Raw genomic sequence first — 12,892 nt, 5'->3', positions numbered from 1 at the left:
TGACTACATGGTGCCTAGTACTGAACAGAATGCATGCATGCTGCAAGCCCTGATTTGAGCGGATAACACCCATGTGTAGGTTCTTGTTTTATTTATAAAGTTCCATCAGGAATATTTCCACATTTGATCCAGAGCTCTATGGGGTGGGTAGGACAGCTCCAGTTGTGGTCCTTTGTTACCCCTTAGAATGTGAAATACTTCCCAAACAGTGCCATGCGTTACACACACACACACACACACACACACACACACACACACATGCTTAGACTGAGGCCAACTTCCACATGCAGAAAGCAGAATATCTGGATGAATACTATTAAATGAATGAACTTACTGGGTGAGTTCTCAGATTCAGACTGAAGAAGACAGCCCATTTCACCATTTCATGCTAAACCATTGTAATCTCAGAGAAAGTAATCAAGGCTCGCTGCTCCCTCTCTGCCATTTGGTAATGTCTGGAGACATTTTTGGTTGTTACAACCATAGGAGGTGCTACTGGCATCTAGTGGGTAGAGGCCAGAGCTGCTGCTAAATATCCTACCTGCATAAGACGCCCTGCCCTCTCCAACAGCAAAGAATCATCCTGCCCCAAGTGGCAATAACACCAAGGTTGAGAATCCCTGCTCTGCTCCCGATATTCAAGCAGCCACCTGTAAGGGACCTTAGGATTCCTCACCAATGCACAAGAAGAAGACCCTAGGCCATCCTTAGGAAATATCCTGAAATCCATGATTAGTGTCTTTTTTACCTTCAGATTCTGTTCTCCTTGTCCTCTGCCCCATCTCCAGGGACATGGAAGGTGGCACACATCATTCTCTTTCATTTCCAAAAAAGTAGCCAGAGGACTAAGCGGAGAGTTTGCAATGCCTGATGAGGGGAAAGGGGAGGAGAGTCTCAGCAAAGGATGCTGAGAATGAAGAGGGGCAGCCCAGTCTCTTTAAAGGGGGAAATGTGTTCCCTCACACTCACAGACCTTACCTGGCCCTGGGGAGAGTGCATTCTGGTTTCTGTCTAGACTTTGGCAAAACAAAGTCAAGTCCTGAAGAGTAGGAGACACCGTCATTTAAGCCCTGCGTTTGTCAACTCAGACCTATGGATCCGTTAGTGAAGACACAGAGAAATGATTCTCACTTCATCCCTCTGCCCTCGCAGCCCTGCCACACTGCTCTGGAAAGCGATCGTTCAGGCTTGGCTATGCCTATGCCCTCATATATTCTCCTGGCCACTCTCTATGAGCCCCAGCTTCTAGGAGCGAGGGGCCTATGGAACTAGCCTAGGGAGAGGACAAATAAATAGGCGAATGGTGTCCTGGACAAGAGGGACAGCAGCACCAAACAGTAGGCAAAATATGGGTCCCCTCTTTCATCCCTACTCCAGGTGCATAGTGCACTGTCACTCAGTCCACATCAACTCAAAAACTGATCCACTATCAATCATCCACAGGTTAGTATAAATAAATTTCCAGGTCCAACTGGAACTGCGGGGGGCCAATCCCAGAAGCTGTCTTCTTCCACCTGCTAGCATGCGACGTGGACAGTAGCTAGCATGTACTGGACGTGTCCCATATACTAGGTTCTTGGCACTTCACAACTGCTCTCTCAGTCAAATCTCTTTATTACCTTAAGAGGTAACATTTCTGTTCTTATCATCCCCATTTTACAAATAAGGAAACTGAAGCACAAAAAGCATAACTTTCCCAGCTAGTAAGCAGTTTAGACAAGAGTTCAATCCTGGCATCTGGCTCCCAAGTCTGAGTTCTTAACCACTCTGCTATGTGGTTTTAAGCTGTTCCTCACCCAGGAACACTGAGGCAAGGCTGCTTTAACCAGGGATCAGGGCAGCACAGGGGGTATGTGTAGGCTCTAAACCTTCTTTTTCTCATCTGTAAAATGGGGATAATAGAACTGCCCACCTCATAAAGTTATTGTGAGGAACAAATTAACTAATATGTGAAACACCCAGTGCCTGGCACATAGTAAGCTCTCTAAAATTTTAGCCATTAGTATTATCACATAGCTAGTGAGTGGTGGAGTCAGGAAACAAACTCAGTTTTCTCCAGGAAGTCTAGATTAAAGAACAAAGGGGGAAAAAATACTTCAAAAATTAGTTTAACTGTTTAGAAGTTAAACTAGTTTTCCCAATGAAAGATAGCTTCCCAATGCACAAATCATTTAACACATCACAAAAATTGGCGGTCTTATTTTTTTAATATTAAATTGTGTTCCTGGTAACTTCATGGGCTTATAGCTTGTAGCTCAGATAGAAAGATGGTCCGCACTTTAAGGATTCGAGGAAGGGATGATAATGACTCCATAAGTCTGGGCTAAATTTAAAACTGATGTCGGAGGCTTATGGTCTGAACATTATGTGAGTTTGGTCCTGAGCCAAAGAATCATTAAACCACAGAGCTTAACCAAAGGGACTTCCAGAGGTCACACAGCCACCCCTCCGTATCCAGAGGGACAGAAGCCCACTTTACTTCACTTAGCAACTTGGCATCTTCTGAAAAAAAAAAAGCATTACACTGCAGCTAAATATCTTCTTTAGTGCATGTTGAAAAGATAAATAGAAATCATTCTCCTTAAGAAATTAATCATCATCATATATAAATTATGCTTTTTCACATTCAATTCTTATATTTCAATACAATTATTATATTTTTCTGATCATTCTTCTATTATGGTTTTCCAAATCCATGAAGCAATCAAACTTGCTATAGGTTTAGTGTAGTGACACCTCAGTGAGAAATCTAAGGGTGCTTAACACAGAATCTGGCACATGGCACATTATCACTAAATAAGTAACAAAGACCATGATACCTCATAGCCCATTCAAGGTCAGCCCTTAAAGATAATTTCCTATCTTCCTTACTTAAGTTAATAAGGAATACCCACATCAAGTTGATTATGGGTCCTTGAAGCCTCTCTCCATGGCCTCTCTCCAAAGCTTTTAGGCCGTTATCATGATCTGAACTTTGTTTTACAGTTACATCCAGTAGCCTGGCCCTAAGAAGATTATTCTCCATTTGAATCTCCATTGCATATCTTTTGCAAGTCCACCATGTTGCATAACTCCAGGGGAACCATAACCATTATGGTCTAGGTAGTCAGACCATGGAGCTGTTCAATCCTCTTGGACATGTTTAATGTGCAACCTACACAGCTGTTCACACTAGCTTCTCACAGTTCAGGCACCATTTAGCAAAAGAAGTCAACTGCTTTGTGCAAAGGGCCCAACAGCACTTGGGCAGGAAGAAGGAGAGAAGTTATTTGGGGTAAAACTCCTAATAGACATGGAGAACTGAAAGATAAGTCTTGCTCCCCACAGAAAATCCCAGCAAATCTCAAAGAGGTGATGTAGTGGAAACTACAAATTTGGAGCCCTACTAGTTTGAACCTTAAGATCTACTCATGTCTCTAATATTCTGGCTGGGGAGCCCTTTCATGAGACCTTCGTACATGCAGCAGCACTTCTGATCCTGAAAAATACAAAATGATGCTTCTTCGATGCCCGGAGAACATACCCACTTTTTGGAAAACATGGCAAGCAAACAGCTTTCACTTTTCCTTTTAGCTTTACTCTATTACTTAGCCAAATGCAAATTCTATTTATTTCCTTATGTATGCTTCTACCATCCACACTAAATCTGTGAATAGTGTCTTTTTTTACCTCCAGATTGCTGCACTTTCCAAAGAGATGTGAACATTTTTTGCTTAAGTAGAAAGATTGCAGTGAGATGATGCAAAACAGTAACCACATCTCTGTGGTTTCTAAAACCCTTGATCCAGAACAAAACCAGAACTTCAGAATAGTCTCTGTCACTGTCCTGAAATTGCTCCCTTGAAAGTCACTATTCACTTATTTCTTGTCAAAACCAAGTCTTTTTATCTTGATCCCTTGCAAGATATGTCACTTTTAAACTCAACTCCATAAGCATTATTCAAGCATAGATGGTGTGCAAAAATCTATGTGAGTCCATGGTGAGAGGCAGTGAATACAACACAGCCTAAGACTTCAAGTCATTTACAAAACAAAAGGCCAAGACACACACACACACACACACACACACACACAAACACACACACACCACTGACTATAATGTAATGTAATAAGTGCTACACAAAGTATTAATCAAGGGTTTGGGGAAGCAAGGGGAGAACAACTAAGTCTGCCCAAAGAAGATTAGGAAAGCCACACAAGAGGGATTTTCTTGGGCCTTGAGGTATGAATAGGAGTCTGAAACATCAGCTGCTGTGCAGCCATCACAATGCTGTCTCCTTCACCAGCAACTCATCTTCCGCTGCTAAGGGTAGCTCTCCCCGCTCTGCCCCAACCCCAAATCTGTCCTCTGCTCTTCATTCTTTTCCATATATACTCCATATATTCTTGCTCCCTCTGTCAGTTCATCTTCAATCATAGTTTTTAATTATCAATTTTCTGATGATGATGATGATGATGACGCCATCCCAGCCTCTTTTCCATGGTCTTTCTTCTGCACAGGACACTTTTACTTATAAAATGCTCTATGACCCAGAACTCAACAGTCTCAGAACTGACCTCACTCTCTTGGCCATGGTCCTTTTCCTGAGCATGCCTTCCAAGATCACTGAACCCACAAAATCCATTCCCTTTCTCCAAATCTATCGTCTTCCTATACCTGCTCTGTTTAAACTTTTACTATACTGTCTGCAACTGTTTCACCAGCTCACATCATTCCTCTCCAACTACTCTGCAAGCTCCTTTAGCTAAAAACTATATCCATTGCTTCTCTAGAGAAACTTCTCACTCCCTTCATCCCTACTCTTCCCATTTCCTTAGGACCTAATCAGGTAAGCACATACATGCCATTGGCGCTTCCCCTTAGCCATCCTGTGTTCATGGCAGACATCATCAATTAGACACAAAATTACAATTTGTCTCACAATCCTTTCAGCATGACACTCAGGCAACTACTACCAGTCCAATAGAAATGGCTCTCAGGTTACAATCTACTACCTAATACCTTAATAGAAAGAGACTTACTCTTAATTCATATGTTTTGATTGGTTGAATTTGGGCCTTCTTAACAAGGTGGCCACAAAATTTTTAAAAACAATTTTATAATAAATGTAATTAACCAGCATTAGGTGAGGGCCAGAGAGGAGCGGGTTTGAAGTTAATACATGCTAACTTCCAGTTTTCACTTAAGATGTAGAAAGCTGGAAAGAACACTGTCTCCACTCTTATAGTGAGGGGAAATCCAGATAATCTTCTAAATCATAAATTTTTTGAACCCACACAAGAGCTGAGGTTTCAGAGCAAACAAGTAGCCTTAAATCTAAGGAAAAACAAATCTTTCCCAAAAGAACAGGACACCAGCACTCATTTACCTGGAACAAACAATGACCACCATACAAACAGTTAAGAAAGATTCAGCAAAAATTTCTAACCAATTACCAAAGGCTGAGAGTGGGCCAGCATGAGATCATAGAAGCTCTGGAAGCCACAGACACAGAGAAATCCACAGCCATTCACAGACCTCACTGGGTGCTCACAAGAAAGATTAGAGATAGAATGGGAGACCAGACAAAGCCCCTCTCAGTGGTACCGGCCTGCGGAGGGAAGCAGTTGCCACCACAGGAAAGGCAGAAATTCCTGCCCCCAAAAATAAAAACTTTAGGCTGTTGAGGAAAGAGCCACAAGCCCAGTCACCCTCAGAGCACAGGTGAAGACCATTGCACCTGGGAGAAAAAGAAGAGAGGAAGGAACTGCTACCTCTAAGGGAGACATGAAACGTGACAAGCCCAAATCATTAGAGATCCCTAACATTGGGAAGGGATTCTAAAATTCAAATAGAAAGGCAAAGGAACTAAAATAATTTTGGGGGAAAAAATCATGTTGGAAGATACACACTACCTGATAAACTATCAAGTTATAGAAATCCAGAGAGTGTGGTACTGGCAGAAGGATAAACATATAGATCAGTGAGATAGAAAAGAGAATCTACATATATACGGTCAATTGATCATGAACAAAGGTGCAAAGGCAATTCAATGGAAAAAACAGAGGCTTTCTGACAAATGGTGCTGGACCATTTGGATATCCACAAGCAAAAATATAAGCTTCATTCCCACTCTTACGACAAATAAAAATTAACTCAAAATGAATCAGACATAAATGTGAAATCTAAAACTACAGAACTTCCATAAGGAAACAAGGGAGAAAAATCTTTGTGATGTGAGATTAGGCAAAGATCTCTTAGATACAACAGCAAAAGTGTGATCCATAAAAGAAAAAGATTGATAAATTGAACATCTTAAAAATCAACAATTTTGGCTCTTCAAAAGACACTGTGACAATATGAAAAGATAAGCCACAAATTAGAAAAAAAGTACTTGCTAATCTCATATCTGTTATAGGATTTGTGTACAGAAAATTTTAAAAGGTCTTAACACTTGATAAGAATAAGAAAACAAACAACCCAACAGAAAAATAAGCAAAAGATTTAAACAGCACTTTACCAAAGATGATATATGGGTGGAAAATAAGCATATTAAAAGATGTTCAACATTAGTCATTAGTAAATTAAAACCAAAATGAAATTCCATTATCTTCCTACTAGAATAGAGAATGGAACTAGACTGCTATCTGTCACCATACACCAAAATTAACTCAAAATGAATCAAAGAGCTAAACATAAGCCCTGAAACAATAAATTGCATAGAAGAAAACATAGGTACTAAACTTATGACCCTTGGGTTCAGAGAAGAATTTAGAATTTGACCTCAAAGGCAAGGGAAGTAAAAGCAAAAATAAATGAGTGGGACTGTATCAAATTAAAAAGCTTCTGTACAGCAAAAGAAACCATCAACAAATAAAGAGGCAACCAACCAAATGGGAGAAGGTATTTGCAAACAACACCTGCAATAAGGGGCTAATATCCAAAATATATAAAGAATTCATACAACTTAACAACAAAAAACCAAACAAACAATCCAATTAAAAAATGGGCAGAGGACCTGAACAGACACTTCTCCCAAGAAGACACACAAACAGCCAACAGATATACCAAAAAATGCTCAATTTCACTAGCTATTAGGGAAATGCAAATCAAACTCACAATGTGATACCACTTCACACTTCTTAGAATGGCTATTGTCAACAAGACAAGTAATAACAAGTGTTGGAGAGGTTGTGGAGAAAAAGGAACCCTCATACCCTGCCAGTGGGAATATAAATTGTTATAGCCACTATGGAAAATAGGATGGAGGTTCCTCAGAAAAATTAAGAAAAGAATTACCATTTGACCTAGAAATTCCTTTCCTGGTATCTACCCAAAAGATCTGAAAACATTTATCCTTAAAGATATATGTACCCCTATGTTTATTGCAGCATTATTCACATTGGCCAAGACACAGAAACAACCAAAGTGTCCTCCAATTGATGATTGGATAAGGAAGATGTGGTACATATATACTCGTACAATGGAATACTACTCAGCCATGAGAAAAAACACTCTCATTTGCAACAACATGGATGGATCTTGAGATTATAATGCTAAGTGAAATAAGTCAGGCAGAAAAAGTTGAGAATCATATGACTTCACTCATATGTGGCATAAAACACTGAAAGCAACAAACAAACAAGACAAACAAACCAGGAAACAAAAACTCATGAACACAAACAACAGTTTAGTGGTTACCAAAGTAAGCGGGGAGGAGAGGGGTGGTAGAAGACAGAGAAGAGGGTCAAATAAGGTGATGGAAGGATAATTGACTCTGGGTGGCGAACACAAAATGCAATATATGGATGATGTATTACAGAAATGTACACTTGAAGCCTATATAATTTTACTTACCAATGTCACCCCAATAACTTTTTTTTTTATTTTAACTGCTAATGCCAAATGCTGGTAAGGATTCAGAATAACTGTGACGCTTATATGTTGCTGATGCAAATGCAAAATGGTATAACCACTTTGGAAAACACTTTTGTAGTTTCTTATTAAGTTAAATATACCTTATCATACAATACAGCAATCCCACTCCATTTCATTTACTCATGGAAACATATGTTCACACAAAACCTTTACCTGAATGGTTATAGCAGCTTTATTCAAACTGGAAGTTCAACTACTGAACTGAAAGACAAACTGTTATATCATACAATGGAATACAACACAGCGACAAAAAGAAAATAATGACTGATACACTGAGCAACACGAGTGAATCTGAACTGCAATGTGCTAAATGAAAGAAAGCTACATATTGCATGATTCCATTTATATGACAGTCACAAAAAGGCAAAACCATAGGGTCACAGAACAGGTCAGTGATTATAAGAGCCTGAGGGTAGAAAGAGGTTTGACTATAAAAAAGTGTAAGGGAGGGCCGGCTGAGTGGCTCAGTTGGTTAAGAGCTCGCTCAAGAGTTTGAGCTCTGAGCAACAGCAGTTCGAGTCAGCCTGAGCTGAGCAGCCGTGAGCTGCCAACAGGTGGCGGGATGGCTCAGCTAAAAAAAAAAAAAAAAAAAAAAAAAGATTCTATAAAAAAGTGTAAGGGTACGATCTCACTTATATGTGGAATCTAAAAAACTGAATGAATGAGGAAAGTAAACAGAAGTGGTCTCAGAGATATAAAGGAGCAACTGATGGCTGTTAGTTGGGATGGGGGTGGGGATGAGGGAGAAGGGGAAGTGGTTAGACAGCATAAATACGTAACTACAATATTGCCACAGGGACATGAAAGATAGTTCGAGGAGTATAATTAATAACGTTGTAAATATTTTGTAGGGTGTCAGGTGGTCACATGTCTTGCTAGGGAGACTGCATCATGGAGGGGGTAGAGGCTTGATCACTGCACTGTTCACCTGAAGGAGTATAGTGTGGGAGTGGAGTCAAGGGAATGGTAATAGATATGTATGATATTGCGGGGGAAGTGGGGCGGTGGATTGGGGGAGGGGGGTTGTCACCCTGAGGGGTAAAAAGTATAACTATTGCACTGTGTTGTACAGCTGAAACTAATTCTAAAAAATGTGTATTTCACAATAAAAAATAATTTTTAAAAAAAGTATAAGGGCATTTTTTGAAATGTCAGGACTGAATGTTTTATATCTTGATTGTAATGGTGGTAACATGACTTACGCATTAGTCAAAACTTGTAGAACTATACACTTTTTTATAATCAAGAATGTTGTAAATATTTTTTAGGGGGCCATATGGACTCATGTCTTGTTAGGGAGACCACTTCATGGACGGTGTAGAGGCCTGACCACCGCACTGTATTTCTGAAGTTGATGTTGAATAATATTGTATGTCAACTATGATTATATATACATATAGTCATGGGATGTGGAGTAGAGCGTGGGAATGGAGTCAATGGAATTGTAATAGATAAGTATGACATCGGGGGCGGGAGGGCAATGGATGGGTTGATACTTTGTGAGGGGTGAAAAAGATAACTACTGCATTGTTCTGTACACCTGAAAATAATAAATAAATAAATAAATAAATAAATAAATAATAAAAGGGTGAATTTTATTGTTTGTAAATTATACCTTAATAAAAAAGTGAGCTGGGAGAACGTATGCTTGTGATCATAGATTTGAAATTCCTGCAATATTTTCTGTTGCCATATATTAGATGGAATAGAACTACATGCATAGACAATTCCCAAATCTATCAATAATGAATTTATAATCCAAGTCTTTATACCCACACCACGCTTCATTTTGAGGACACACTAAGCCAGGCAGCCCCTTACAACTTGTATGAAAAAGGGATGAGTAGACATATCCAACTTTGCCTCCCTGCCTACTAAGAACAGAAGGAGGGAGGGAGGGAAGGATTTGTAGGTGCATAGATGGCATAACGTGCATGTAGACACACTTTTTGGCCATTAATGCATCTAAGAAATTCATACTACCCTTAAAGTTTGCCCAACATCATACCTGGTAAAAATCCATGTTAGTTTTAGTAACCCTTAAATTTACTAATCCGAACGAACAATCATGTCAATAAGGGATTTATTCTAGCTGCCAAGGCACCATGTGTTATGGTCAATAAACATGAAAATGTACATAATGCACTCTTTGTAACCTAAGTGATTCTAAATGGGGAATCCTGAAAGCTTAGCAAATTTTAAAAGTAGCCAAAGTCACATTTACTTGCTTCATCAATTGGAGAGGAGGACAACAAATAGCTCTTATGCCAAGGAGACTTTATAGTCATAATTTCCACTGTGAAAAAATCTGTCCCAGAGCGAACTGTTTCTCAGGGTTTACCGAGAGTAGTGAAGCTTTGCTGGCCTACAAATGTCACACACAACACATAGTCCTATGAGTTGGAACTGTTTATTAAGGCCCCATGAGTAAATGGCATGTGAAGCACGTCAGGCACTATTCCTGCACTAGAGAGATTACAATCTCAACAGACTGCATTTGCATGGGCAAACACCACACAATGGTATAATGGACAACTGCAAATAACAATTAAATTACTCATTCAATATCTTCTGTATGTAGAGGTATTATGGGACACATACTGGAGGATGGTTTAGCAGCCTCGATGGATTCAGAAGGTTTTGTCAACACTGTGCAAGCATCTGCCTGTTCAGTGGACCAGACTATTGGGTATTAGATAAAGAAGGCAGCAAGGTAGCTGAGAAAGGAATGAACTGAGAGATCAAGGGAAGAAGGACAAATTACGTAGATAAGTGGGTCTAGTAGAGGTAATTACTTAAAAGAAATTTTATTTTGAAGATGAGAAATTGTTAATACTTTTTGGATCAAGTTAATAGCCTTCATCATCACCATGTGAGTAAGATGGTGCCAGGGGAAAATTATTTTGCAAGAGTGTGTTTGACAGACAATAAGAGCAAAGGCCAGAGGCAAGGAGCTCAGTCTGCAGATGAGACAGAATTAGATGGAGACAGAGCTCTAGAGAAACAGCAGATGGAGTAGAGAATGGCAAGCTGTGCTAGTGTAGAAATCTGCTATGCAACAAAGCACCTATAGTTAACAATAGGGTATTCTACACTTTAAAGCATGTTAAGAGACTAGATCTCATGTTAAATGTTCTTACCAACATACACACATAAATACACACACACACACACACACACACACACACACACATGGAAATTTTTGGAGCTGATGAATATGTTTAGTACCTTGGTTGTGGAAATAGTATCACAGGTGTATGCTTATGTCCAAAAACTCATCAAGGTGTATTCAGTAAATGTGTGCAATTTTTTGTATACCAACTGTATCTCAATAAACCTAGAAAAAGAGCAACTTATACATTAAGAATAAAATATTACTCTTTAAAGAAAAGTAGAAGGTGATCCCAGGAAATTTGCATGTTTTGCTATAAAAGAAAACAAGATAAATCCAGGTCACAGGCTAAAGGAACCCCACAACTATGAAAAATCACAGAGACGCTGAAGATGCTCATGAGATGAGACCTCAGCGATCAGAGAACATGCAGAGAAAGCAGAGCTGGAAAAAGATCAGGAGGGAAGACAGAAGGATGACCATTCCCTTTAGTGAAAGCTTATCCGTGGCAAATTTGCTGGAGTGAAAAGTAAAGTAAAACGTAAAAGAAAAAAGAAAGATGAAAATAACCACCCCAATTAGACTTATCCGGGATTTAACTATATAAGTTCTATAAATGTCTAAGTACTATGTTGTACACCTGAAGCTAATATTGTATATCAACTGTAATTGAAAACAAATTAATTTAAATAAATAAATGAATGGAAGTAAACTGTTAAACACCTATTATATACCAGAAAAAAAAAGAGACAGAGAACCACCACGCCAGGCAAGGGACTGCCCAAGTCAGGTGTTTCCAAACTCTTTTTTTTTATGCTCAGAACCTTTATTCAAAGCCTATCTTACATGACTATGGTATGCAAACAAATGTAGTAAATGTAAGTGAATCTCCTCTTGCTGAGCAAGAGTGGGAACCCCCTGAGCCCCATCTGGTAAGTGCCCTCCACCCACCCTAGCAGTAAGTAGCTCAGGGAGGGACTCTGTGAGACCTCAAGGGGTTATTTATTAAAGCAAAGTTTAAAACCACTAGAAGTCGGCAGTTTGAATTGCAGTGCCACGAAGGAGTAGGTGGTGGGATATCACTTGGTGTCTGACTAGTCCTTTCTCTGCCTTGCTTATTTGAGTTTCAGCAGAACTTGAAATGGCTGACGGTAAGGCTGGGTAGGACTCCGGAAAGGCCAAGACAAAGGTGGTTTCCTGCCGGCAAAGACAGGGCTTGCAGTTTCTGGTGGGCCAGCCATATTCATTGACACCTTAAATGTAGGACTACCAGCCATGGACATGTGGGTGCGACTGCTGCTGTATACAGCACAGCCATCCTGGAGTACCTCACTGCAGAGGTACTTGAATTGGCAGGAAATGCATCAAAAGACTTAAAGGTAAAGTGTATTATCCTTCGTCATTTGCAACTTGCTATTCGTGGAGATGAAGAATTGGACTCTCTCATCAAGGCTACAATTGCTGGTGGTGGTGTATTCCACACATGTACAAATCTCTGGGAAGAAAGGGCAACAAAAGACTGTCTAAAGGATGCCTGGATTTCTTATCATCTCAGGACTCTAGATACTCTAACAGCTGTCCCGCGTTGGTCATTCCAGTGGACTGTATCTCTGTGAAAAACACAATTTTGCCTTTTTATAATTCTATTTGAGTAAGTTAGAAGTTTAACTAGCTTTCCAACCAACCAAATTTCTGCATTCAAATCTTAACCATATTTAAATGTTACTGTAGCTTCAAAGAAGCTATTGATTCTGAAGTAGTGGGTTTTGATTGAGTTGACTGTTTTTAAAAACTGTTTGGATTTTAATTGTGATGCGGAAGTCACAGTAACAAACATTTGACTTTATACAGACATTATTTCC

At 39.6% G+C, this 12,892-nt stretch overlaps 1 pseudogene; it reads left to right on the top strand.

Moving 5' to 3' along the window:
- Positions 1 to 12,171: 12,171 nt before the first annotated feature.
- Positions 12,172 to 12,557, top strand: LOC109394313 (histone H2A.Z pseudogene; annotated as a pseudogene).
- Positions 12,558 to 12,892: the final 335 nt, after the last annotated feature.

Source organism: Hipposideros armiger, unplaced genomic scaffold (assembly GCF_001890085.2).
Source record: "Hipposideros armiger isolate ML-2016 unplaced genomic scaffold, ASM189008v1 scaffold_12, whole genome shotgun sequence".
Taxonomy (NCBI): domain Eukaryota; kingdom Metazoa; phylum Chordata; class Mammalia; order Chiroptera; family Hipposideridae; genus Hipposideros; species Hipposideros armiger.
The sequence above is the reverse complement of the archived record's forward strand: the minus strand, read 5'-3'. Positions and strand labels throughout refer to the sequence as shown.